The sequence below is a fragment of the Salmo salar genome, chromosome 03 (assembly GCF_965601325.2).
Source record: "Salmo salar chromosome 03, fSalSal1, whole genome shotgun sequence".
Classification (NCBI taxonomy): domain Eukaryota; kingdom Metazoa; phylum Chordata; class Actinopteri; order Salmoniformes; family Salmonidae; genus Salmo; species Salmo salar.
In genome coordinates this window covers 10,290,141-10,315,959 of record NC_138293.1, presented here as the reverse complement: position 1 = coordinate 10,315,959, position 25,819 = coordinate 10,290,141, and the positions used below count along the sequence as shown (strand labels likewise).

General features: G+C 41.8%; 26 non-coding genes across 26 annotated transcripts; 12 read left to right on the top strand and 14 right to left on the bottom strand.

The window, feature by feature from the left end:
• Nucleotides 1-247: 247 nt before the first annotated feature.
• Nucleotides 248-320, bottom strand: trnak-uuu (transfer RNA lysine (anticodon UUU)). Its single transcript has one exon. It is a non-coding gene; the product is annotated as a tRNA-Lys (tRNA).
• Nucleotides 321-1,962: 1,642 nt separating this feature from the next.
• On the top strand, nucleotides 1,963-2,034 carry trnaw-cca (transfer RNA tryptophan (anticodon CCA)). The gene has a single exon. It is a non-coding gene; the product is annotated as a tRNA-Trp (tRNA).
• Nucleotides 2,035-4,670: 2,636 nt separating this feature from the next.
• trnak-uuu (transfer RNA lysine (anticodon UUU)) lies at nucleotides 4,671-4,743 on the bottom strand. The gene has a single exon. It is a non-coding gene; the product is annotated as a tRNA-Lys (tRNA).
• Nucleotides 4,744-6,142: 1,399 nt separating this feature from the next.
• trnak-uuu (transfer RNA lysine (anticodon UUU)) lies at nucleotides 6,143-6,215 on the bottom strand. Its single transcript has one exon. It is a non-coding gene; the product is annotated as a tRNA-Lys (tRNA).
• A 1,385-nt stretch (nucleotides 6,216-7,600) lies between these two features.
• Nucleotides 7,601-7,673, bottom strand: trnak-uuu (transfer RNA lysine (anticodon UUU)). Its single transcript has one exon. It is a non-coding gene; the product is annotated as a tRNA-Lys (tRNA).
• Nucleotides 7,674-7,839: 166 nt separating this feature from the next.
• On the top strand, nucleotides 7,840-7,911 carry trnaw-cca (transfer RNA tryptophan (anticodon CCA)). Its single transcript has one exon. It is a non-coding gene; the product is annotated as a tRNA-Trp (tRNA).
• Nucleotides 7,912-9,073: 1,162 nt separating this feature from the next.
• Nucleotides 9,074-9,146, bottom strand: trnak-uuu (transfer RNA lysine (anticodon UUU)). The gene has a single exon. It is a non-coding gene; the product is annotated as a tRNA-Lys (tRNA).
• A 1,385-nt stretch (nucleotides 9,147-10,531) lies between these two features.
• On the bottom strand, nucleotides 10,532-10,604 carry trnak-uuu (transfer RNA lysine (anticodon UUU)). Its single transcript has one exon. It is a non-coding gene; the product is annotated as a tRNA-Lys (tRNA).
• A 166-nt stretch (nucleotides 10,605-10,770) lies between these two features.
• On the top strand, nucleotides 10,771-10,842 carry trnaw-cca (transfer RNA tryptophan (anticodon CCA)). The gene has a single exon. It is a non-coding gene; the product is annotated as a tRNA-Trp (tRNA).
• A 1,162-nt stretch (nucleotides 10,843-12,004) lies between these two features.
• trnak-uuu (transfer RNA lysine (anticodon UUU)) lies at nucleotides 12,005-12,077 on the bottom strand. Its single transcript has one exon. It is a non-coding gene; the product is annotated as a tRNA-Lys (tRNA).
• Nucleotides 12,078-13,462: 1,385 nt separating this feature from the next.
• Nucleotides 13,463-13,535, bottom strand: trnak-uuu (transfer RNA lysine (anticodon UUU)). The gene has a single exon. It is a non-coding gene; the product is annotated as a tRNA-Lys (tRNA).
• A 166-nt stretch (nucleotides 13,536-13,701) lies between these two features.
• Nucleotides 13,702-13,773, top strand: trnaw-cca (transfer RNA tryptophan (anticodon CCA)). The gene has a single exon. It is a non-coding gene; the product is annotated as a tRNA-Trp (tRNA).
• A 1,161-nt stretch (nucleotides 13,774-14,934) lies between these two features.
• Nucleotides 14,935-15,007, bottom strand: trnak-uuu (transfer RNA lysine (anticodon UUU)). Its single transcript has one exon. It is a non-coding gene; the product is annotated as a tRNA-Lys (tRNA).
• A 166-nt stretch (nucleotides 15,008-15,173) lies between these two features.
• trnaw-cca (transfer RNA tryptophan (anticodon CCA)) lies at nucleotides 15,174-15,245 on the top strand. The gene has a single exon. It is a non-coding gene; the product is annotated as a tRNA-Trp (tRNA).
• Nucleotides 15,246-16,406: 1,161 nt separating this feature from the next.
• Nucleotides 16,407-16,479, bottom strand: trnak-uuu (transfer RNA lysine (anticodon UUU)). The gene has a single exon. It is a non-coding gene; the product is annotated as a tRNA-Lys (tRNA).
• Nucleotides 16,480-16,645: 166 nt separating this feature from the next.
• Nucleotides 16,646-16,717, top strand: trnaw-cca (transfer RNA tryptophan (anticodon CCA)). The gene has a single exon. It is a non-coding gene; the product is annotated as a tRNA-Trp (tRNA).
• Nucleotides 16,718-17,878: 1,161 nt separating this feature from the next.
• trnak-uuu (transfer RNA lysine (anticodon UUU)) lies at nucleotides 17,879-17,951 on the bottom strand. The gene has a single exon. It is a non-coding gene; the product is annotated as a tRNA-Lys (tRNA).
• Nucleotides 17,952-18,117: 166 nt separating this feature from the next.
• Nucleotides 18,118-18,189, top strand: trnaw-cca (transfer RNA tryptophan (anticodon CCA)). The gene has a single exon. It is a non-coding gene; the product is annotated as a tRNA-Trp (tRNA).
• Nucleotides 18,190-19,350: 1,161 nt separating this feature from the next.
• Nucleotides 19,351-19,423, bottom strand: trnak-uuu (transfer RNA lysine (anticodon UUU)). Its single transcript has one exon. It is a non-coding gene; the product is annotated as a tRNA-Lys (tRNA).
• A 166-nt stretch (nucleotides 19,424-19,589) lies between these two features.
• Nucleotides 19,590-19,661, top strand: trnaw-cca (transfer RNA tryptophan (anticodon CCA)). Its single transcript has one exon. It is a non-coding gene; the product is annotated as a tRNA-Trp (tRNA).
• Nucleotides 19,662-20,822: 1,161 nt separating this feature from the next.
• trnak-uuu (transfer RNA lysine (anticodon UUU)) lies at nucleotides 20,823-20,895 on the bottom strand. Its single transcript has one exon. It is a non-coding gene; the product is annotated as a tRNA-Lys (tRNA).
• A 166-nt stretch (nucleotides 20,896-21,061) lies between these two features.
• Nucleotides 21,062-21,133, top strand: trnaw-cca (transfer RNA tryptophan (anticodon CCA)). The gene has a single exon. It is a non-coding gene; the product is annotated as a tRNA-Trp (tRNA).
• Nucleotides 21,134-22,532: 1,399 nt separating this feature from the next.
• On the top strand, nucleotides 22,533-22,604 carry trnaw-cca (transfer RNA tryptophan (anticodon CCA)). The gene has a single exon. It is a non-coding gene; the product is annotated as a tRNA-Trp (tRNA).
• Nucleotides 22,605-24,005: 1,401 nt separating this feature from the next.
• Nucleotides 24,006-24,077, top strand: trnaw-cca (transfer RNA tryptophan (anticodon CCA)). Its single transcript has one exon. It is a non-coding gene; the product is annotated as a tRNA-Trp (tRNA).
• Nucleotides 24,078-25,238: 1,161 nt separating this feature from the next.
• Nucleotides 25,239-25,311, bottom strand: trnak-uuu (transfer RNA lysine (anticodon UUU)). Its single transcript has one exon. It is a non-coding gene; the product is annotated as a tRNA-Lys (tRNA).
• A 166-nt stretch (nucleotides 25,312-25,477) lies between these two features.
• Nucleotides 25,478-25,549, top strand: trnaw-cca (transfer RNA tryptophan (anticodon CCA)). Its single transcript has one exon. It is a non-coding gene; the product is annotated as a tRNA-Trp (tRNA).
• Nucleotides 25,550-25,819: the final 270 nt, after the last annotated feature.

Sequence of the window (25,819 nt, the reverse complement as noted above, 5' to 3'; positions counted from 1 at the left end):
ATTGTGTAGCTGAGACTCTTGTGACTGCAACCAGATGAAAATCTTCAAAGGTAAGTGATTGATTTGATAGCTATTTCTGACTTTCGTGACTCCTCTATATGGTTGGAAAATGTTTGTATGCTTTTGTAAGCGGGGCGCTGTCCTCAGATAATCGCATGGTATGCTTTCGCACTAAAGCCATTTTTAAATCTGACAAAATGCAAGTATCGAAAGACTGCCTGCTGAAAGAAGGTGAACATTAAAGCAGCGCCCAAACAGGGACTTGAACCCTGGACCCTCAGATTAAAAGTCTGATGCTCTACCGACTGAGCTACTCGGGCTCTGCATTTACCTATTTTCATACACCTAACCTGTCGGGCAGAGGCACGTGCTGACGAGGGGGCATTGTCAGATGGTACATTTCCCCAGAGATCCAGGCCTCCATTCCAAATGATACAGTCAACGAAATCTGAACTAGGCATCACCTCCAAAGATGCATTTTGTCTAAGACCTTGTGGCGCAACGGTAGCGCATCTGACTCCAGATCAGAAGGTTCAGTGTTCAAATCACGTCGTGGTTAGTGTTTTTATGTGTGCAATCTCTACCTTCTTTAAACAGCGAAGTCAATGAATCAGCACAAGTACCAATGTGGCTTACAGTACAAATCTCGAACGAAAACAACCAAACCAATGCTGCTTTAGATGACAATTCTCTCTCATAAAAGCCTGGCACTCTGCAAATTCCCATATCAGATGATGCTGTGTGATTGATTGACAGACTTAAATCAGTCTTCGAACACGGATTTCAACTTCTTATGGCTTAGGGGAAGTATTTTGACGTCTGGATGAGAAGCGTGCCCAAAGTAAACTGCCTTTTACTCAGGCCCAGAAGCTAGGATATGCATATAATTGGTAGATTTGGATAGAACACACTGTAAAGTTTCCAAAACTGTTCAAATGATGTCTGTGAGTATAACAGAACTGATATGGCAGGTGAAAATCTGAGGAAAATCCATCCGGGAAGTGGGATTTTTTTTGATGTGGGAAGTTTTCAATTGAATGCCTATTGAGTTTCTAATGGGTTAGGACCCAGATTGCAGTTCCTATGGCTTCCACTAGATGTCAACAGTCTTTAGACATTGTTTCAGGATTGTTTTCTAAAAAATGAACAAGAATGAGACCTTCTGTCAGTGGACTAAGGAAGCATGCAGTGTTGGTTTGCGCACATGACCAAGTGCGCGCCCTTCGTTGTTTTTCCTTTCTATTGAATACGCTATTGTCCGGTTGAAATATTATCGAGAATTTAGACAATTGACAACCTGAGGATTAATTATAAAAATTGTTTGACATGTTTCAACAAACTTTACCGGTACTATTCGGATGTATTCGTCTGCGTGTTTTGACCGCATTTGAGCCAGTGGATTACTGAACACAACGCGCCAACAAAACTGAGTTTTTGGATATAAAGAGGGACTTTATTGAACAAAACAAACATTTATTGTGTAGCTGAGACTCTTGTGACTGCAACCAGATGAAAATCTTCAAAGGTAAGTGATTGATTTGATAGCTATTTCTGACTTTCGTGACTCCTCTATATGGTTGGAAAATGTTTGTATGCGTTTGTGAGCGGGGCGCTGTCCTCAGATAATCACATGGTATGCTTTCGCAGTAAAGCCATTTTTAAATCTGACAAAATGCAAGTATTGAAAGACTGCCTACTGAAGGAAGGTAAACATTAAAGCAGCACCCGAACAGGGACTTGAACGCTGGACCCTCAGATTAAAAGTCTGATGCTCTACCGACTGAGCTATTCGGGCTCTGCATTTACTTATTTTCATACACCTAACCTGTCGGGCAGAGGCACGTGCTGACGAGGGGGCATTGTCAGATGGTACATTTCCCCAGAGATCCAGGCCTCCATTCCAAATGATACAGTCACCGAAATCTGAACTAGGCATCACCTCCAAAGATGCATTTTGTCTAAGACCTCGTGGCGCAAAGGTAGCGCATCTGACTCCAGATCAGAAGGTTCCGTGTTCAAATCACGTCGTGGTTAGTGTTTTTATGTGTGCAATCTCTACCTTCTTTAAACAGCGAAGTCAATGAATCAGCACAAGTACCCATGTGGCTTACAGTACAAATCTCGAACGAAAACAACCAAACCGATGCTGCTTTAGATGACAATTGTCTCTCATAAAAGCCTGGCACTCTGCAAATTCCCATATCAGATGATGCTGTGTGATTGATTGACAGACTTAAATCAGTCTTCGAACACGGATTTCAACTTCTTATGGCTTAGGGGAAGTATTTTGACGTCTGGATGAGAAGCGTGCCCAAAGTAAACTACCTTTTACTCAGGCCCAGAAGCTAGGATATGCATATAATTGGTAGATTTGGATAGAACACACTGTAAAGTTTCCAAAACCGTTCAAATGATGTCTGTGAGTATAACAGAACTGATATGGCAGGTGAAAATCTGAGGAAAATCCATCCGGGAAGTGGGATTTTTTTTGATGTGGGAAGTTTTCAATTGAATGCCTATTGAGTTTCTAATGGGTTAGGACCAAGATTGCAGTTCCTATGGCTTCCACTAGATGTCAACAGTCTTTAGACATTGTTTCAGGATTGTTTTCTGAAAAATGAAGAAGAATGAGACCTTCTGTCAGTGGACTGAGGAAGCATGCAGTGCTGGTTTGCGCACATGACCAAGTGCGCGCCCTTCGTTGTTTTTCCTTTCTATTGAATACGCTATTGTCCGGTTGAAATATTATCGCGTATTTAGACAATTGACAAACTGAGGATTAATTATAAAAATCGTTTGACATGTTTCAACAAACGTTACCGGTACTATTCGGACGTATTCGTCTGCGTGTTTTGACCGTCTTTGAGCCAGTGGATTACTGAACACAACGAGCCAACAAAACTGAGTTTTTGGGATATAAAGAGGGACTTTATTGAACAAAACAAACATTTATTGTGTAGCTGAGACTCTTGTGACTGCAACCAGATGAAAATCTTCAAAGGTAAGTGATTGATTTGATAGCTATTTCTGACTTTCGTGACTCCTCTATATGGTTGGAAAATGTTTGTATGCGTTTGTGAGCGGGGCGCTGTCCTCAGATAATCACATGGTATGCTTTCGCAGTAAAGCCATTTTTAAATCTGACAAAATGCAAGTATTGAAAGACTTCCTACTGAAGGAAGGTAAACATTAAAGCAGCACCCGAACAGGGACTTGAACGCTGGACCCTCAGATTAAAAGTCTGATGCTCTACCGACTGAGCTATTCGGGCTCTGCATTTACTTATTTTCATACACCTAACCTGTCGGGCAGAGGCACGTGCTGACGAGGGGGCATTGTCAGATGGTACATTTCCCCAGAGATCCAGGCCTCCATTCCAAATGATACAGTCAACGAAATCTGAACTAGGCATCACCTCCAAAGATGCATTTTGTCTAAGACCTTGTGGTGCAACGGTAGCGCATCTGACTCCAGATCAGAAGGTTCCGTGTTCAAATCACGTCGTGGTTAGTGTTTTTATGTGTGCAATCTCTACTTTCTTTAAACAGCGAAGTCAATGAATCAGCACAAGTACCAATGTGGCTTACAGTACAAATCTCGAACGAAAACAACCAAACCGATGCTGCTTTAGATGACAATTGTCTCTCATAAAAGCCTGGCACACTGCAAATTCCCATATCAGATGATGCTGTGTGATTGATTGACAGACTTAAATCAGTCTTCGAACACGGATTTCAACTTCTTATGGCTTAGGGGAAGTATTTTGACGTCTGGATGAGAAGCGTGCCCAAAGTAAACTGCCTTTTACTCCGGCCCAGAAGCTAGGATATGCATATAATTGGTAGATTTGGATAGAACACACTGTAAAGTTTCCAAAACTGTTCAAATGATGTCTGTGAGTATAACAGAACTGATATGGCAGGTGAAAATCTGAGGAAAATCCATCCGGGAAGTGGGATTTTTTTTGATGTGGGAAGTTTTCAATTGAATGCCTATTGAGTTTCTAATGGGTTAGGACCCAGATTGCAGTTCCTATGGCTTCCACTAGATGTCAACAGTCTTTAGACATTGTTTCAGGATTGTTTTCTGAAAAATGAAGAAGAATGAGACCTTCTGTCAGTGGACTGAGGAAGCATGCAGTGCTGGTTTGCGCACATGACCAAGTGCGCGCCCTTCGTTGTTTTTCCTTTCTATTGAATACGCTATTGTCCGGTTGAAATATTATCGAGAATTTAGACAATTGACAACCTGAGGATTAATTATAAAAATCGTTTGACATGTTTCAACAAACTTTACCGGTACTATTCGGATGTATTCGTCTGCGTGTTTTGACCGCCTTTGAGCCAGTGGATTACTGAACACAACGCGCCAACAAAACTGAGTTTTTGGATATAAAGAGGGACTTTATTGAACAAAACAAACATTTATTGTGTAGCTGAGACTCTTGTGACTGCAACCAGATGAAAATCTTCAAAGGTAAGTGATTAATTTGATCGCTATTTCTGACTTTCGTGACTCTATATGGTTGGAAAATGTTTGTATGCGTTTGTAAGCGGGGCGCTGTCCTCAGATAATCGCATGGTATGCTTTCGCACTAAAGCCATTTTTAAATCTGACAAAATGCAAGTATCGAAAGACTGCCTGCTGAAAGAAGGTGAACATTAAAGCAGCGCCCGAACAGGGACTTGAACCCTGGACCCTCAGATTAAAAGTCTGATGCTCTACCGACTGAGCTATTCGGGCTCTGCATTTACCTATTTTCATACACCTAACCTGTCGGGCAGAGGCACGTGCTGACGAGGGGGCATTGTCAGATGGTACATTTCCCCAGAGATCCAGGCCTCCATTCCAAATGATACAGTCAACGAAATCTGAACTAGGCATCACCTCCAAAGATGCATTTTTTCTAAGACCTCGTGGCGCCACGGTATTGCGTCTGACTCCAGATCAAAAGGTTCCGTGTTCAAATCACGTCGTGGTTAGTGTTTTTATGTGTGCAATCTCTACCTTCTTTAAACAGCGAAGTCAATGAATCAGCACAAGTACCAATGTGGCTTACAGTACAAATCTCGAACAAAAACAACCAAACCAATGCTGCTTTAGATGACAATTGTCTCTCATAAAAGCCTGGCACACTGCAAATTCCCATATCAGATGATGCTGTGTGATTGATTGACAGACTTAAATCAGTCTTCGAACACGGATTTCAACTTCTTATGGCTTAGGGGAAGTATTTTGACGTCTGGATGAGAAGCGTGCCCAAAGTAAACTGCCTTTTACTCAGGCCCAGAAGCTAGGATATGCATATAATTGGTAGATTTGGATAGAACACACTGTAAAGTTTCCAAAACTGTTCAAATGATGTCTGTGAGTATAACAGAACTGATATGGCAGGTGAAAATCTGAGGAAAATCCATCCGGGAAGTGGGATTTTTTTTGATGTGGGAAGTTTTCAATTGAATGCCTATTGAGTTTCTAATGGGTTAGGACCCAGATTGCAGTTCCTATGGCTTCCACTAGATGTCAACAGTCTTTAGACATTGTTTCAGGATTGTTTTCTGAAAAATGAAGAAGAATGAGACCTTCTGTCAGTGGACTGAGGAAGCATGCAGTGCTGGTTTGCGCACATGACCAAGTGCGCGCCCTTCGTTGTTTTTCCTTTCTATTGAATACGCTATTGTCCGGTTGAAATATTATCGAGAATTTAGACAATTGACAACCTGAGGATTAATTATAAAAATCGTTTGACATGTTTCAACAAACTTTACCGGTACTATTCGGATGTATTCGTCTGCGTGTTTTGACCGCCTTTGAGCCAGTGGATTACTGAACACAACGCGCCAACAAAACTGAGTTTTTGGATATAAAGAGGGACTTTATTGAACAAAACAAACATTTATTGTGTAGCTGAGACTCTTGTGACTGCAACCAGATGAAAATCTTCAAAGGTAAGTGATTAATTTGATCGCTATTTCTGACTTTCGTGACTCTATATGGTTGGAAAATGTTTGTATGCGTTTGTAAGCGGGGCGCTGTCCTCAGATAATCGCATGGTATGCTTTCGCACTAAAGCCATTTTTAAATCTGACAAAATGCAAGTATCGAAAGACTGCCTGCTGAAAGAAGGTGAACATTAAAGCAGCGCCCGAACAGGGACTTGAACCCTGGACCCTCAGATTAAAAGTCTGATGCTCTACCGACTGAGCTATTCGGGCTCTGCATTTACCTATTTTCATACACCTAACCTGTCGGGCAGAGGCACGTGCTGACGAGGGGGCATTGTCAGATGGTACATTTCCCCAGAGATCCAGGCCTCCATTCCAAATGATACAGTCAACGAAATCTGAACTAGGCATCACCTCCAAAGATGCATTTTTTCTAAGACCTCGTGGCGCCACGGTATTGCGTCTGACTCCAGATCAAAAGGTTCCGTGTTCAAATCACGTCGTGGTTAGTGTTTTTATGTGTGCAATCTCTACCTTCTTTAAACAGCGAAGTCAATGAATCAGCACAAGTACCAATGTGGCTTACAGTACAAATCTCGAACAAAAACAACCAAACCAATGCTGCTTTAGATGACAATTGTCTCTCATAAAAGCCTGGCACACTGCAAATTCCCATATCAGATGATGCTGTGTGATTGATTGACAGACTTAAATCAGTCTTCGAACACGGATTTCAACTTCTTATGGCTTAGGGGAAGTATTTTGACGTCTGGATGAGAAGCGTGCCCAAAGTAAACTGCCTTTTACTCAGGCCCAGAAGCTAGGATATGCATATAATTGGTAGATTTGGATAGAACACACTGTAAAGTTTCCAAAACTGTTCAAATGATGTCTGTGAGTATAACAGAACTGATATGGCAGGTGAAAATCTGAGGAAAATCCATCCGGGAAGTGGGATTTTTTTTGATGTGGGAAGTTTTCAATTGAATGCCTATTGAGTTTCTAATGGGTTAGGACCCAGATTGCAGTTCCTATGGCTTCCACTAGATGTCAACAGTCTTTAGACATTGTTTCAGGATTGTTTTCTGAAAAATGAAGAAGAATGAGACCTTCTGTCAGTGGACTGAGGAAGCATGCAGTGCTGGTTTGCGCACATGACCAAGTGCGCGCCCTTCGTTGTTTTTCCTTTCTATTGAATACGCTATTGTCCGGTTGAAATATTATCGAGAATTTAGACAATTGACAACCTGAGGATTAATTATAAAAATCGTTTGACATGTTTCAACAAACTTTACCGGTACTATTCGGATGTATTCGTCTGCGTGTTTTGACCGCCTTTGAGCCAGTGGATTACTGAACACAACGCGCCAACAAAACTGAGTTTTTGGATATAAAGAGGGACTTTATTGAACAAAACAAACATTTATTGTGTAGCTGAGACTCTTGTGACTGCAACCAGATGAAAATCTTCAAAGGTAAGTGATTAATTTGATCGCTATTTCTGACTTTCGTGACTCTATATGATTGGAAAATGTTTGTATGCTTTTGTCCTCAGATAATCGCATGGTATGCTTTCGCAGTAAAGCCATTTTTAAATCTGACCAAATACAAGTATGGAAAGACTGCCTAGTGAAGGAAGGTGAACATTAAAGCAGCGCCCAAACAGGGACTTGAACCCTGGACCCTCAGATTAAATGTCTGATGCTCTACCGACTGAGCTATTCGGGCTCTGCATTTACTTATTTTCATACACCTAACCTGTCGGGCAGAGGCACGTGCTGACGAGGGGGCATTGTCAGATAATACATTTCCCAAGAGATCCAGGCCTCCATTCCAAATGATACAATCAACGAAATCTGAACTAGGCATCCCCTCCAAAGACGCATTTTGTCTAGACCTCGTGGCGCAACGGTAGCGCGTCTGACTCCAGATCAGAAGGTTGCGTGTTCAAATCACGTTGTGGTCATTGTTTTTATGTGTGCAATCTCTACCTTCTTTAAACAGCGAAGTCAATGAATCAGCACAAGTACCAATGTGGCTTACAGTACAAATCTCGAACGAAAACAACCAAACCAATGCTGCTTTAGATGACAATTGTCTCTCATAAAAGCCTGGCACACTGCAAATTCCCATATCAGATGATGCTGTGTGATTGATTGACAGGCTTAAATCAGTCTTCGAACACGGATTTTAACTTCTTATGGCTTAGGGGAAGTGATTCGACATCTGGATGAGAAGAGTGCCCAAAGTAAACTGCCTGTTACTCAGGCCCAGAATCTAGGATATGCATATAAATGGTAGATTTGGATAGAACACACTTTAAAGTTTCCAAAACCATTCAAATGATGTCTGTGAGTATAACAGAACTGATATGGCAGGTGAAAATCTGAGGAAAATCCATCCGGGAAGTGGGATTTTTTTTGATGTGGGAAGTTTTCAATTGAATGCCTATTGAGTTTCTAATGGGTTAGGACCCAGATTGCAGTTCCTATGGCTTCCACTAGATGTCAACAGTCTTTAGACATTGTTTCAGGATTGTTTTCTGAAAAATGAAGAAGAATGAGACCTTCTGTCAGTGGACTGAGGAAGCATGCAGTCCTGGTTTGCGCACATGACCAAGTGCGTGCCCGTCGTTGTTTTTCCTTTCTATTGAATACGCTATTGTCCGGTTGAAATATTATCGAGTATTTAGACAATTGCCAACCTGAAGATTAATTATAAAAATCGTTTGACATGTTTCAACAAACTTTACCAGGTACTGTTCGGACGTATTCGTCTGCGTGTTTTGACCGCCTTTGAGCCAGTGGATTACTGAACACAACGCGCCAACAAAACTGAGTTTTTGGGATATAAAGAGGGACTTTATTGAACAAAACAAACATTTATTGTGTAGCTGAGACTCTTGTGACTGCAACCAGATGAAAATCTTCAAAGGTAAGTGATTAATTTGATCGCTATTTCTGACTTTCGTGACTCTATATGATTGGAAAATGTTTGTATGCTTTTGGAAGAGGGGCGCTGTCCTCAGATAATCGCATGGTATGCTTTCGCAGTAAAGCCATTTTTAAATCTGACCAAATACAAGTATGGAAAGACTGCCTAGTGAAGGAAGGTGAACATTAAAGCAGCGCCCGAACAGGGACTTGAACCCTGGACCCTCAGATTAAAAGTCTGATGCTCTACCGACTGAGCTATTCGGGCTCTGCATTCACTTATTTTCATACACCTAACCTGTCGGGCAGAGGCACGTGCTGACGAGGGGGCATTGTCAGATAATACATTTCCCAAGAGATCCAGGCCTCCATTCCAAATGATACAATCAACGAAATCTGAACTAGGCATCCCCTCCAAAGACGCGTTTTGTCTAGACCTCGCGGCGCAACGGTAGCGAGTCTGACTCCAGATCAGAAGGTTGCGTGTTCAAATCACGTCGTGGTCAGTGTTTTTATGTGTGCAATCTCTACCTCCTTTAAACAGCGAAGTCAATGAATCAACACAAGTACCAATGTGGCTTACAGTACAAACCTCGAATGAAAACAACCAAACCAATTCTGCTTTAGATGACAATTGTCTCTCATAAAAGCCTGTCACACTGCAAATTCCCAGATCAGATGATGCTGTGTGATTGATTGACAGGCTTAAATCAGTCTTCGAACACGGATTTTAACTTCTTATGGCTTAGGGGAAGTGATTCGACATCTGGATGAGAAGAGTGCCCAAAGTAAACTGCCTGTTACTCAGGCCCAGAATCTAGGATATGCATATAAATGGTAGATTTGGATAGAACACACTTTAAAGTTTCCAAAACCGTTCAAATGATGTCTGTGAGTATAACAGAACTGATATGGCAGGTGAAAATCTGAGGAAAATCCATCCGGGAAGTGGGACTTTATTTGACGTGGGAAGTTTTCAATTGAATGCCTATTGAGTTTCTAATGGGTTAGGACCCAGATTGCAGTTCCTATGGCTTCCACTAGATGTCAACAGTCTTTAGACATTGTTTCAGGATTGTTTTCTGAAAAATGAAGAAGAATGAGACCTTCTGTCAGTGGACTGAGGAAGCATGCAGTGCTGGTTTGCGCACATGACCAAGTGCGTGCCCGTCGTTGTTTTTCCTTTCTATTGAATACGCTATTGTCCGGTTGAAATATTATCGAGTATTTAGACAATTGCCAACCTGAAGATTAATTATAAAAATCGTTTGACATGTTTCAACAAACTTTACCGGTACTGTTCGGACGTATTCGTCTGCGTGTTTTGACCGCCTTTGAGCCAGTGGATTACTGAACACAACGCGCCAACAAAACTGAGTTTTGGGGATATAAAGAGGGACTTTATTGAACAAAACAAACATTTATTGTGTAGCTGAGACTCTTGTGACTGCAACCAGATGAAAATCTTCAAAGGTAAGTGATTAATTTGATCGCTATTTCTGACTTTCGTGACTCTATATGATTGGAAAATGTTTGTATGCTTTTGTCCTCAGATAATCGCATGGTATGCTTTCGCAGTAAAGCCATTTTTAAATCTGACCAAATACAAGTATGGAAAGACTGCCTAGTGAAGGAAGGTGAACATTAAAGCAGCGCCCAAACAGGGACTTGAACCCTGGACCCTCAGATTAAATGTCTGATGCTCTACCGACTGAGCTATTCGGGCTCTGCATTTACTTATTTTCATACACCTAACCTGTCGGGCAGAGGCACGTGCTGACGAGGGGGCATTGTCAGATAATACATTTCCCAAGAGATCCAGGCCTCCATTCCAAATGATACAATCAACGAAATCTGAACTAGGCATCCCCTCCAAAGACGCATTTTGTCTAGACCTCGTGGCGCAACGGTAGCGCGTCTGACTCCAGATCAGAAGGTTGCGTGTTCAAATCACGTTGTGGTCATTGTTTTTATGTGTGCAATCTCTACCTTCTTTAAACAGCGAAGTCAATGAATCAACACAAGTACCAATGTGGCTTACAGTACAAACCTCGAACGAAAACAACCAAACCAATTCTGCTTTAGATGACAATTGTCTCTCATAAAAGCCTGTCACACTGCAAATTCCCAGATCAGATGATGCTGTGTGATTGATTCACAGGCTTAAATCAGTCTTCGAACACGGATTTTAACTTCTTATGGCTTAGGGGAAGTGATTCGACATCTGGATGAGAAGAGTGCCCAAAGTAAACTGCCTGTTACTCAGGCCCAGAATCTAGGATATGCATATAAATGGTAGATTTGGATAGAACACACTTTAAAGTTTCCAAAACCATTCAAATGATGTCTGTGAGTATAACAGAACTGATATGGCAGGTGAAAATCTGAGGAAAATCCATCCGGGAAGTGGGATTTTTTTTGATGTGGGAAGTTTTCAATTGAATGCCTATTGAGTTTCTAATGGGTTAGGACCCAGATTGCAGTTCCTATGGCTTCCACTAGATGTCAACAGTCTTTAGACATTGTTTCAGGATTGTTTTCTGAAAAATGAAGAAGAATGAGACCTTCTGTCAGTGGACTGAGGAAGCATGCAGTGCTGGTTTGCGCACATGACCAAGTGCGTGCCCGTCGTTGTTTTTCCTTTCTATTGAATACGCTATTGTCCGGTTGAAATATTATCGAGTATTTAGACAATTGCCAACCTGAAGATTAATTATAAAAATCGTTTGACATGTTTCAACAAACTTTACCAGGTACTGTTCGGACGTATTCGTCTGCGTGTTTTGACCGCCTTTGAGCCAGTGGATTACTGAACACAACGCGCCAACAAAACTGAGTTTTTGGGATATAAAGAGGGACTTTATTGAACAAAACAAACATTTATTGTGTAGCTGAGACTCTTGTGACTGCAACCAGATGAAAATCTTCAAAGGTAAGTGATTAATTTGATGGCTATTTCTGACTTTCGTGACTCTATATGATTGGAAAATGTTTGTATGCTTTTGGAAGAGGGGCGCTGTCCTCAGATAATCGCATGGTATGCTTTCGCAGTAAAGCCATTTTTAAATCTGACCAAATACAAGTATGGAAAGACTGCCTAGTGAAGGAAGGTGAACATTAAAGCAGCGCCCGAACAGGGACTTGAACCCTGGACCCTCAGATTAAAAGTCTGATGCTCTACCGACTGAGCTATTCGGGCTCTGCATTCACTTATTTTCATACACCTAACCTGTCGGGCAGAGGCACGTGCTGACGAGGGGGCATTGTCAGATAATACATTTCCCAAGAGATCCAGGCCTCCATTCCAAATGATACAATCAACGAAATCTGAACTAGGCATCCCCTCCAAAAACGCGTTTTGTCTAGACCTCGCGGCGCAACGGTAGCGAGTCTGACTCCAGATCAGAAGGTTGCGTGTTCAAATCACGTCGTGGTCAGTGTTTTTATGTGTGCAATCTCTACCTCCTTTAAACAGCGAAGTCAATGAATCAACACAAGTACCAATGTGGCTTACAGTACAAACCTCGAACGAAAACAACCAAACCAATTCTGCTTTAGATGACAATTGTCTCTCATAAAAGCCTGTCACACTGCAAATTCCCAGATCAGATGATGCTGTGTGATTGATTGACAGGCTTAAATCAGTCTTCGAACACGGATTTTAACTTCTTATGGCTTAGGGGAAGTGATTCGACATCTGGATGAGAAGAGTGCCCAAAGTAAACTGCCTGTTACTCAGGCCCAGAATCTAGGATATGCATATAAATGGTAGATTTGGATAGAACACACTTTAAAGTTTCCAAAACCGTTCAAATGATGTCTGTGAGTATAACAGAACTGATATGGCAGGTGAAAATCTGAGGAAAATCCATCCGGGAAGTGGGACTTTATTTGACGTGGGAAGTTTTCAATTGAATGCCTATTGAGTTTCTAATGGGTTAGGACCCAGATTGCAGTTCCTATGGCTTCCACTAGATGTCAACAGTCTTTAGACATTGTTTCAGGATTGTTTTCTGAAAAATGAAGAAGAATGAGACCTTCTGTCAGTGGACTGAGGAAGCATGCAGTGCTGGTTTGCGCACATGACCAAGTGCGTGCCCGTCGTTGTTTTTCCTTTCTATTGAATACGCTATTGTCCGGTTGAAATATTATCGAGTATTTAGACAATTGCCAACCTGAAGATTAATTATAAAAATCGTTTGACATGTTTCAACAAACTTTACCGGTACTGTTCGGACGTATTCGTCTGCGTGTTTTGACCGCCTTTGAGCCAGTGGATTACTGAACACAACGCGCCAACAAAACTGAGTTTTGGGGATATAAAGAGGGACTTTATTGAACAAAACAAACATTTATTGTGTAGCTGAGACTCTTGTGACTGCAACCAGATGAAAATCTTCAAAGGTAAGTGATTAATTTGATCGCTATTTCTGACTTTCGTGACTCTATATGATTGGAAAATGTTTGTATGCTTTTGTCCTCAGATAATCGCATGGTATGCTTTCGCAGTAAAGCCATTTTTAAATCTGACCAAATACAAGTATGGAAAGACTGCCTAGTGAAGGAAGGTGAACATTAAAGCAGCGCCCAAACAGGGACTTGAACCCTGGACCCTCAGATTAAATGTCTGATGCTCTACCGACTGAGCTATTCGGGCTCTGCATTTACTTATTTTCATACACCTAACCTGTCGGGCAGAGGCACGTGCTGACGAGGGGGCATTGTCAGATAATACATTTCCCAAGAGATCCAGGCCTCCATTCCAAATGATACAATCAACGAAATCTGAACTAGGCATCCCCTCCAAAGACGCGTTTTGTCTAGACCTCGTGGCGCAACGGTAGCGCGTCTGACTCCAGATCAGAAGGTTGCGTGTTCAAATCACGTTGTGGTCATTGTTTTTATGTGTGCAATCTCTACCTTCTTTAAACAGCGAAGTCAATGAATCAACACAAGTACCAATGTGGCTTACAGTACAAACCTCGAACGAAAACAACCAAACCAATTCTGATTTAGATGACAATTGTCTCTCATAAAAGCCTGTCACACTGCAAATTCCCAGATCAGATGATGCTGTGTGATTGATTCACAGGCTTAAATCAGTCTTCGAACACGGATTTTAACTTCTTATGGCTTAGGGGAAGTGATTCGACATCTGGATGAGAAGAGTGCCCAAAGTAAACTGCCTGTTACTCAGGCCCAGAATCTTGGATATGCATATAAATGGTAGATTTGGATAGAACACACTTTAAAGTTTCCAAAACCGTTCAAATGATGTCTGTGAGTATAACAGAACTGATATGGCAGGTGAAAATCTGAGGAAAATCCATCCGGGAAGTGGGACTTTATTTGACGTGGGAAGTTTTCAATTGAATGCCTATTGAGTTTCTAATGGGTTAGGACCCAGATTGCAGTTCCTATGGCTTCCACTAGATGTCAACAGTCTTTAGACATTGTTTCAGGATTGTTTTCTGAAAAATGAAGAAGAATGAGACCTTCTGTCAGTGGACTGAGGAAGCATGCAGTGCTGGTTTGCGCACATGACCAAGTGCGTGCCCGTCGTTGTTTTTCCTTTCTATTGAATACGCTATTGTCCGGTTGAAATATTATCGAGTATTTAGACAATTGCCAACCTGAAGATTAATTATAAAAATCGTTTGACATGTTTCAACAAACTTTACCGGTACTGTTCGGACGTATTCGTCTGCGTGTTTTGACCGCCTTTGAGCCAGTGGATTACTGAACACAACGCGCCAACAAAACTGAGTTTTTGGGATATAAAGAGGGACTTTATTGAACAAAACAAACATTTATTGTGTAGCTGAGACTCTTGTGACTGCAACCAGATGAAAATCTTCAAAGGTAAGTGATTAATTTGATGGCTATTTCTGACTTTCGTGACTCTATATGATTGGAAAATGTTTGTATGCTTTTGGAAGAGGGGCGCTGTCCTCAGATAATCGCATGGTATGCTTTCGCAGTAAAGCCATTTTTAAATCTGACCAAATACAAGTATGGAAAGACTGCCTAGTGAAGGAAGGTGAACATTAAAGCAGCGCCCGAACAGGGACTTGAACCCTGGACCCTCAGATTAAAAGTCTGATGCTCTACCGACTGAGCTATTCGGGCTCTGCATTTACTTATTTTCATACACCTAACCTGTCGGGCAGAGGCACGTGCTGACGAGGGGGCATTGTCAGATAATACATTTCCCAAGAGATCCAGGCCTCCATTCCAAATGATACAATCAACGAAATCTGAACTAGGCATCCCCTCCAAAGACGCGTTTTGTCTAGACCTCGTGGCGCAACGGTAGCGCGTCTGACTCCAGATCAGAAGGTTGCGTGTTCAAATCACGTCGTGGTCAGTGTTTTTATGTGTGCAATCTCTACCTCCTTTAAACAGCGAAGTCAATGAATCAACACAAGTACCAATGTGGCTTACAGTACAAACCTCGAACGAAAACAACCAAACCAATTCTGCTTTAGATGACAATTGTCTCTCATAAAAGCCTGTCACACTGCAAATTCCCAGATCAGATGATGCTGTGTGATTGATTGACAGGCTTAAATCAGTCTTCGAACACGGATTTTAACTTCTTATGGCTTAGGGGAAGTGATTCGACATCTGGATGAGAAGAGTGCCCAAAGTAAACTGCCTGTTACTCAGGCCCAGAATCTAGGATATGCATATAAATGGTAGATTTGGATAGAACACACTTTAAAGTTTCCAAAACCATTCAAATGATGTCTGTGAGTATAACAGAACTGATATGGCAGGTGAAAATCTGAGGAAAATCCATCCGGGAAGTGGGACTTTATTTGACGTGGGAAGTTTTCAATTGAATGCCTATTGAGTTTCTAATGGGTTAGGACCCAGATTGCAGTTCCTATGGCTTCCACTAGATGTCAACAGTCTTTAGACATTGTTTCAGGATTGTTTTCTGAAAAATGAAGAAGAATGAGACCTTCTGTCAGTGGACTGAGGAAGCATGCAGTGCTGGTTTGCGCACATGACCAAGTGCGTGCCCGTCGTTGTTTTTCCTTTCTATTGAATACGCTATTGTCCGGTTGAAATATTATCGAGTATTTAGACAATTGCCAACCTGAAGATTAATTATAAAAATCGTTTGACATGTTTCAACAAACTTTACCGGTACTGTTCGGACGTATTCGTCTGCGTGTTTTGACCGCCTTTGAGCCAGTGGATTACTGAACACAACGCGCCAACAAAACTGAGTTTTTGGGATATAAAGAGGGACTTTATTGAACAAAACAAACATTTATTGTGTAGCTGAGACTCTTGTGACTGCAACCAGATGAAAATCTTCAAAGGTAAGTGATTAATTTGATGGCTATTTCTGACTTTCGTGACTCTATATGATTGGAAAATGTTTGTATGCTTTTGGAAGAGGGGCGCTGTCCTCAGATAATCGCATGGTATGCTTTCGCAGTAAAGCCATTTTTAAATCTGACCAAATACAAGTATGGAAAGACTGCCTAGTGAAGGAAGGTGAACATTAAAGCAGCGCCCGAACAGGGACTTGAACCCTGGACCCTCAGATTAAAAGTCTGATGCTCTACCGACTGAGCTATTCGGGCTCTGCATTCACTTATTTTCATACACCTAACCTGTCGGGCAGAGGCACGTGCTGACGAGGGGGCATTGTCAGATAATACATTTCCCAAGAGATCCAGGCCTCCATTCCAAATGATACAATCAACGAAATCTGAACTAGGCATCCCCTCCAAAGACGCGTTTTGTCTAGACCTCGTGGCGCAACGGTAGCGCGTCTGACTCCAGATCAGAAGGTTGCGTGTTCAAATCACGTCGTGGTCAGTGTTTTTATGTGTGCAATCTCTACCTCCTTTAAACAGCGAAGTCAATGAATCAACACAAGTACCAATGTGGCTTACAGTACAAACCTCGAACGAAAACAACCAAACCAATTCTGCTTTAGATGACAATTGTCTCTCATAAAAGCCTGTCACACTGCAAATTCCCAGATCAGATGATGCTGTGTGATTGATTGACAGGCTTAAATCAGTCTTCGAACACGGATTTTAACTTCTTATGGCTTAGGGGAAGTGATTCGACATCTGGATGAGAAGAGTGCCCAAAGTAAACTGCCTGTTACTCAGGCCCAGAATCTAGGATATGCATATAAATGGTAGATTTGGATAGAACACACTTTAAAGTTTCCAAAACCGTTCAAATGATGTCTGTGAGTATAACAGAACTGATATGGCAGGTGAAAATCTGAGGAAAATCCATCCGGGAAGTGGGACTTTATTTGACGTGGGAAGTTTTCAATTGAATGCCTATTGAGTTTCTAATGGGTTAGGACCCAGATTGCAGTTCCTATGGCTTCCACTAGATGTCAACAGTCTTTAGACATTGTTTCAGGATTGTTTTCTGAAAAATGAAGAAGAATGAGACCTTCTGTCAGTGGACTGAGGAAGCATGCAGTGCTGGTTTGCGCACATGACCAAGTGCGTGCCCGTCGTTGTTTTTCCTTTCTATTGAATACGCTATTGTCCGGTTGAAATATTATCGAGTATTTAGACAATTGCCAACCTGAAGATTAATTATAAAAATCGTTTGACATGTTTCAACAAACTTTACCGGTACTGTTCGGACGTATTCGTCTGCGTGTTTTGACCGCCTTTGAGCCAGTGGATTACTGAACACAACGCGCCAACAAAACTGAGTTTTTGGGATATAAAGAGGGACTTTATTGAACAAAACAAACATTTATTGTGTAGCTGAGACTCTTGTGACTGCAACCAGATGAAAATCTTCAAAGGTAAGTGATTAATTTGATGGCTATTTCTGACTTTCGTGACTCTATATGATTGGAAAATGTTTGTATGCTTTTGGAAGAGGGGCGCTGTCCTCAGATAATCGCATGGTATGCTTTCGCAGTAAAGCCATTTTTAAATCTGACCAAATACAAGTATGGAAAGACTGCCTAGTGAAGGAAGGTGAACATTAAAGCAGCGCCCGAACAGGGACTTGAACCCTGGACCCTCAGATTAAAAGTCTGATGCTCTACCGACTGAGCTATTCGGGCTCTGCATTTACTTATTTTCATACACCTAACCTGTCGGGCAGAGGCACGTGCTGACGAGGGGGCATTGTCAGATAATACATTTCCCAAGAGATCCAGGCCTCCATTCCAAATGATACAATCAACGAAATCTGAACTAGGCATCCCCTCCAAAGACGCGTTTTGTCTAGACCTCGTGGCGCAACGGTAGCGCGTCTGACTCCAGATCAGAAGGTTGCGTGTTCAAATCACGTCGTGGTCAGTGTTTTTATGTGTGCAATCTCTACCTCCTTTAAACAGCGAAGTCAATGAATCAACACAAGTACCAATGTGGCTTACAGTACAAACCTCGAACGAAAACAACCAAACCAATTCTGCTTTAGATGACAATTGTCTCTCATAAAAGCCTGTCACACTGCAAATTCCCAGATCAGATGATGCTGTGTGATTGATTGACAGGCTTAAATCAGTCTTCGAACACGGATTTTAACTTCTTATGGCTTAGGGGAAGTGATTCGACATCTGGATGAGAAGAGTGCCCAAAGTAAACTGCCTGTTACTCAGGCCCAGAATCTAGGATATGCATATAAATGGTAGATTTGGATAGAACACACTTTAAAGTTTCCAAAACCGTTCAAATGATGTCTGTGAGTATAACAGAACTGATATGGCAGGTGAAAATCTGAGGAAAATCCATCCGGGAAGTGGGACTTTATTTGACGTGGGAAGTTTTCAATTGAATGCCTATTGAGTTTCTAATGGGTTAGGACCCAGATTGCAGTTCCTATGGCTTCCACTAGATGTCAACAGTCTTTAGACATTGTTTCAGGATTGTTTTCTGAAAAATGAAGAAGAATGAGACCTTCTGTCAGTGGACTGAGGAAGCATGCAGTGCTGGTTTGCGCACATGACCAAGTGCGTGCCCGTCGTTGTTTTTCCTTTCTATTGAATACGCTATTGTCCGGTTGAAATATTATCGAGTATTTAGACAATTGCCAACCTGAAGATTAATTATAAAAATCGTTTGACATGTTTCAACAAACTTTACCGGTACTGTTCGGACGTATTCGTCTGCGTGTTTTGACCGCCTTTGAGCCAGTGGATTACTGAACACAACGCGCCAACAAAACTGAGTTTTTGGGATATAAAGAGGGACTTTATTGAACAAAACAAACATTTATTGTGTAGCTGAGACTCTTGTGACTGCAACCAGATGAAAATCTTCAAAGGTAAGTGATTAATTTGATGGCTATTTCTGACTTTCGTGACTCTATATGATTGGAAAATGTTTGTATGCTTTTGGAAGAGGGGCGCTGTCCTCAGATAATCGCATGGTATGCTTTCGCAGTAAAGCCATTTTTAAATCTGACCAAATACAAGTATGGAAAGACTGCCTAGTGAAGGAAGGTGAACATTAAAGCAGCGCCCGAACAGGGACTTGAACCCTGGACCCTCAGATTAAAAGTCTGATGCTCTACCGACTGAGCTATTCGGGCTCTGCATTCACTTATTTTCATACACCTAACCTGTCGGGCAGAGGCACGTGCTGACGAGGGGGCATTGTCAGATAATACATTTCCCAAGAGATCCAGGCCTCCATTCCAAATGATACAATCAACGAAATCTGAACTAGGCATCCCCTCCAAAGACGCGTTTTGTCTAGACCTCGTGGCGCAACGGTAGCGCGTCTGACTCCAGATCAGAAGGTTGCGTGTTCAAATCACGTCGTGGTGAGTGTTTTTATGTGTGCAATCTCTACCTCCTTTAAACAGCGAAGTCAATGAATCAACACAAGTACCAATGTGGCTTACAGTACAAACCTCGAACGAAAACAACCAAACCAATTCTGCTTTAGATGACAATTGTCTCTCATAAAAGCCTGTCACACTGCAAATTCCCAGATCAGATGATGCTGTGTGATTGATTCACAGGCTTAAATCAGTCTTCGAACACGGATTTTAACTTCTTATGGCTTAGGGGAAGTGATTCGACATCTGGATGAGAAGAGTGCCCAAAGTAAACTGCCTGTTACTCAGGCCCAGAATCTAGGATATGCATATAAATGGTAGATTTGGATAGAACACACTTTAAAGTTTCCAAAACCGTTCAAATGATGTCTGTGAGTATAACAGAACTGATATGGCAGGTGAAAATCTGAGGAAAATCCATCCGGGAAGTGGGACTTTATTTGACGTGGGAAGTTTTCAATTGAATGCCTATTGAGTTTCTAATGGGTTAGGACCCAGATTGCAGTTCCTATGGCTTCCACTAGATGTCAACAGTCTTTAGACATTGTTTCAGGATTGTTTTCTGAAAAATGAAGAAGAATGAGACCTTCTGTCAGTGGACTGAGGAAGCATGCAGTGCTGGTTTGCGCACATGACCAAGTGCGTGCCCGTCGTTGTTTTTCCTTTCTATTGAATACGCTATTGTCCGGTTGAAATATTATCGAGTATTTAGACAATTGCCAACCTGAAGATTAATTATAAAAATCGTTTGACATGTTTCAACAAACTTTACCGGTACTGTTCGGACGTATTCGTCTGCGTGTTTTGACCGCCTTTGAGCCAGTGGATTACTGAACACAACGCGCCAACAAAACTGAGTTTTTGGGATATAAAGAGGGACTTTATTGAACAAAACAAACATTTATTGTGTAGCTGAGACTCTTGTGACTGCAACCAGATGAAAATCTTCAAAGGTAAGTGATTAATTTGATGGCTATTTCTGACTTTCGTGACTCTATATGATTGGAAAATGTTTGTATGCTTTTGGAAGAGGGGCGCTGTCCTCAGATAATCGCATGGTATGCTTTCGCAGTAAAGCCATTTTTAAATCTGACCAAATACAAGTATGGAAAGACTGCCTAGTGAAGGAAGGTGAACATTAAAGCAGCGCCCGAACAGGGACTTGAACCCTGGACCCTCAGATTAAAAGTCTGATGCTCTACCGACTGAGCTATTCGGGCTCTGCATTTACTTATTTTCATACACCTAACCTGTCGGGCAGAGGCACGTGCTGACGAGGGGGCATTGTCAGATAATACATTTCCCAAGAGATCCAGGCCTCCATTCCAAATGATACAATCAACGAAATCTGAACTAGGCATCCCCTCCAAAGACGCGTTTTGTCTAGACCTCGTGGCGCAACGGTAGCGCGTCTGACTCCAGATCAGAAGGTTGCGTGTTCAAATCACGTCGTGGTCAGTGTTTTTATGTGTGCAATCTCTACCTCCTTTAAACAGCGAAGTCAATGAATCAACACAAGTACCAATGTGGCTTACAGTACAAACCTCGAACGAAAACAACCAAACCAATTCTGCTTTAGATGACAATTGTCTCTCATAAAAGCCTGGCACACTGCAAATTCCCAGATCAGATGATGCTGTGTGATTGATTGACAGGCTTAAATCAGTCTTCGAACACGGATTTTAACTTCTTATGGCTTAGGGGAAGTGATTCGACATCTGGATGAGAAGAGTGCCCAAAGTAAACTGCCTGTTACTCAGGCCCAGAATCTAGGATATGCATATAAATGGTAGATTTGGATAGAACACACTTTAAAGTTTCCAAAACCGTTCAAATGATGTCTGTGAGTATAACAGAACTGATATGGCAGGTGAAAATCTGAGGAAAATCCATCCGGGAAGTGGGACTTTCTTTTGATGTGGGAAGTTTTCAATTGAATGCCTATTGAGTTTCTAATGGGTTAGGACCCAGATTGCAGTTCCTATGGCTTCCACTAGATGTCAACAGTCTTTAGACATTGTTTCAGGATTGTTTTCTGAAAAATGAAGAAGAATGAGACCTTCTGTCTGTGGACTGAGGAAGCATGCAGTGCTGGTTTGCGCACATGACCAAGTGCGTGCCCGTCGTTGTTTTCCTTTCTATTGAATACGCTATTGTCCGGTTGAAATATTATCGAGTATTTAGACAATTGCCAACCTGAAGATTAATTATAAAAATCGTTTGACATGTTTCAACAAACTTTACCGGTACTGTTCGGACGTATTCGTCTGCGTGTTTTGACCGCCTTTGAGCCAGTGGATTACTGAACACAACGCGCCAACAAAACTGAGATTTTGGGATATAAAGAGGGACTTTATTGAACAAAACAAACATTTATTGTGTAGCTGAGACTCTTGTGACTGCAACCAGATGAAAATCTTCAAAGGTAAGTGATTAATTTGATGGCTATTTCTGACTTTCGTGACTCTATATGATTGGAAAATGTTTGTATGCTTTGGAAGAGGGTCGCTGTCCTCAGATAATCGCATGGTATGCTTTCGCAGTAAAGCCATTTTTAAATCTGACCAAATGCAAGTATGGAAAGACTGCCTACTGAAGGAAGGTGAACATTAAAGAAGAGACCGAACAGGGACTTGAACCCTGGACCCTCAGTTTAAAAGTCTGATGCTCTACCGACTGAGCTATTCGGGCTCTGCATTTACTTATTTTCATACACCTAACCTGTCGGGCAGAGGCACGTGCTGACGAGGGGGCATTGTCAGATAATACATTTCCCAAGAGATCCAGGCCTCCATTCCAAATGATACAATCAACGAAATCTGAACTAGGCATCCCCTCCAAAGACGCGTTTTGTCTAGACCTCGTGGCGCAACGGTAGCGTGTCTGACTCCAGATCAGAAGGTTGCGTGTTCAAATCACGTCGTGGTCTGTGTTTTTATGTGTGCAATCTCTACCTTCTTTAAACAGCGAAGTCAATGAATCAACACAAGTACCAATGTGGCTTACAGTACAAACCTCGAACGAAAACAACCAAACCAATTCTGCTTTAGATGACAACTGTCTCTCATAAAAGCCTGGCACACTGCAAATTCCCAGATCAGATGATGCTGTGTGATTGATTGACAGGCTTAAATCAGTCTTCGAACACGGATTTTAACTTCTTATGGCTTAGGGGAAGTGATTCGACATCTGGATGAGAAGAGTGCCCAAAGTAAACTGCCTGTTACTCAGGCCCAGAATCTAGGATATGCATATAAATGGTAGATTTGGATAGAACACACTTTAAAGTTTCCAAAACCGTTCAAATGATGTCTGTGAGTATAACAGAACTGATATGGCAGGTGAAAATCTGAGGAAAATCCATCCGGGAAGTGGGACTTTCTTTTGACGTGGGAAGTTTTCAATTGAATGCCTATTGAGTTTCTAATGGGTTAGGACCCAGATTGCAGTTCCTATGGCTTCCACTAGATGTCAACAGTCTTTAGACATTGTTTCAGGATTGTTTTCTGAAAAATGAAGAAGAATGAGACCTTCTGTCAGTGGACTGAGGAAGCATGCAGTGCTGGTTTGCGCACATGACCAAGTGCGTGCCCGTCGTTGTTTTTCCTTTCTATTGAATACGCTATTGTCCGGTTGAAATATTATCGAGTATTTAGACAATTGCCAACCTGAAGATTAATTATAAAAATCGTTTGACATGTTTCAACAAACTTTACCGGTACTGTTCGGACGTATTCGTCTGCGTGTTTTGACCGCCTTTGAGCCAGTGGATTACTGAACACAACGCGCCAACAAAACTGAGATTTTGGGATATAAAGAGGGACTTTATTGAACAAAACAAACATTTATTGTGTAGCTGAGACTCTTGTGACTGCAACCAGATGAAAATCTTCAAAGGTAAGTGATTAATTTGATGGCTATTTCTGACTTTCGTGACTCTATATGATTGGAAAATGTTTGTATGCTTTTGGAAGAGGGGCGCTGTCCTCAGATAATCGCATGGTATGCTTTCGCAGTAAAGCCATTTTTAAATCTGACCAAATGCAAGTATGGAAAGACTGCCTACTGAAGGATGGTGAACATTAAAGCAGCGCCCGAACAGGGACTTGAACCCTGGACCCTCAGTTTAAAAGTCTGATGCTTTACCGACTGAGCTATTCGGGCTCTGCATTTACTTATTTTCATACACCTAACCTGTCGGGCAGAGGCACGTGCTGACGAGGGGGCATTGTCAGATAATACATTTCCCAAGAGATCCAGGCCTCCATTCCAAATGATACAATCAACGAAATCTGAACTAGGCATCCCCTCCAAAGACGTGTTTTGTCTAGACCTCGTGGCGCAACGGTAGCGTGTCTGACTCCAGATCAGAAGGTTGCGTGTTCAAATCACGTCGTGGTCAATGTTTTTATGTGTGCAATCTCTACCTTCTTTAAACAGCGAAGTCAATGAATCAACACAAGTACCAATGTGGCTTACAGTACAAACCTCGAACGAAAACAACCAAACCAATTCTGCTTTAGATGACAATTGTCTCTCATAAAAGCCTGGCACACTGCAAATTCCCAGATCAGATGATGCTGTGTGATTGATTGACAGGCTTAAATCAGTCTTCGAACACGGATTTTAACTTCTTATGGCTTAGGGGAAGTGATTCGACATCTGGATGAGAAGAGTGCCCAAAGTAAACTGCCTGTTACTCAGGCCCAGAATCTAGGATATGCATATAAATGGTAGATTTGGATAGAACACACTTTAAAGTTTCCAAAACCGTTCAAATGATGTCTGTGAGTATAACAGAACTGATATGGCAGGTGAAAATCTGAGGAAAATCCATCCGGGAAGTGGGACTTTATTTGACGTGGGAAGTTTTCAATTGAATGCCTATTGAGTTTCTAATGGGTTAGGACCCAGATTGCAGTTCCTATGGCTTCCACTAGATGTCAACAGTCTTTAGACATTGTTTCAGGATTGTTTTCTGAAAAATGAAGAAGAATGAGACCTTCTGTCAGTGGACTGAGGAAGCATGCAGTGCTGGTTTGCGCACATGACCAAGTGCGTGCCCGTCGTTGTTTTTCCTTTCTATTGAATACGCTATTGTCCGGTTGAAATATTATCGAGTATTTAGACAATTGCCAACCTGAAGATTAATTATAAAAATCGTTTGACATGTTTCAACAAACTTTACCGGTACTGTTCGGACGTATTCGTCTGCGTGTTTTGACCGCCTTTGAGCCAGTGGATTACTGAACACAACGCGCCAACAAAACTGAGTTTTTGGGATATAAAGAGGGACTTTATTGAACAAAACAAACATTTATTGTGTAGCTGAGACTCTTGTGACTGCAACCAGATGAAAATCTTCAAAGGTAAGTGATTAATTTGATGGCTATTTCTGACTTTCGTGACTCTATATGATTGGAAAATGTTTGTATGCTTTTGGAAGAGGGTCGCTGTCCTCAGATAATCGCATGGTATGCTTTCGCAGTAAAGCCATTTTTAAATCTGACCAAATACAAGTATGGAAAGACTGCCTAGTGAAGGAAGGTGAACATTAAAGCAGCGCCCGAACAGGGACTTGAACCCTGGACCCTCAGATTAAAAGTCTGATGCTCTACCGACTGAGCTATTCGGGCTCTGCATTCACTTATTTTCATACACCTAACCTGTCGGGCAGAGGCACGTGCTGACGAGGGGGCATTGTCAGATAATACATTTCCCAAGAGATCCAGGCCTCCATTCCAAATGATACAATCAACGAAATCTGAACTAGGCATCCCCTCCAAAGACGCGTTTTGTCTAGACCTCGTGGCGCAATGGTAGCGCGTCTGACTCCAGATCAGAAGGTTGCGTGTTCAAATCACGTCGTGGTGAGTGTTTTTATGTGTGCAATCTCTACCTCCTTTAAACAGCGAAGTCAATGAATCAACACAAGTACCAATGTGGCTTACAGTACAAACCTCGAACGAAAACAACCAAACCAATTCTGCTTTAGATGACAATTGTCTCTCATAAAAGCCTGTCACACTGCAAATTCCCAGATCAGATGATGCTGTGTGATTGATTCACAGGCTTAAATCAGTCTTCGAACACAGATTTTAACTTCTTATGGCTTAGGGGAAGTGATTCGACATCTGGATGAGA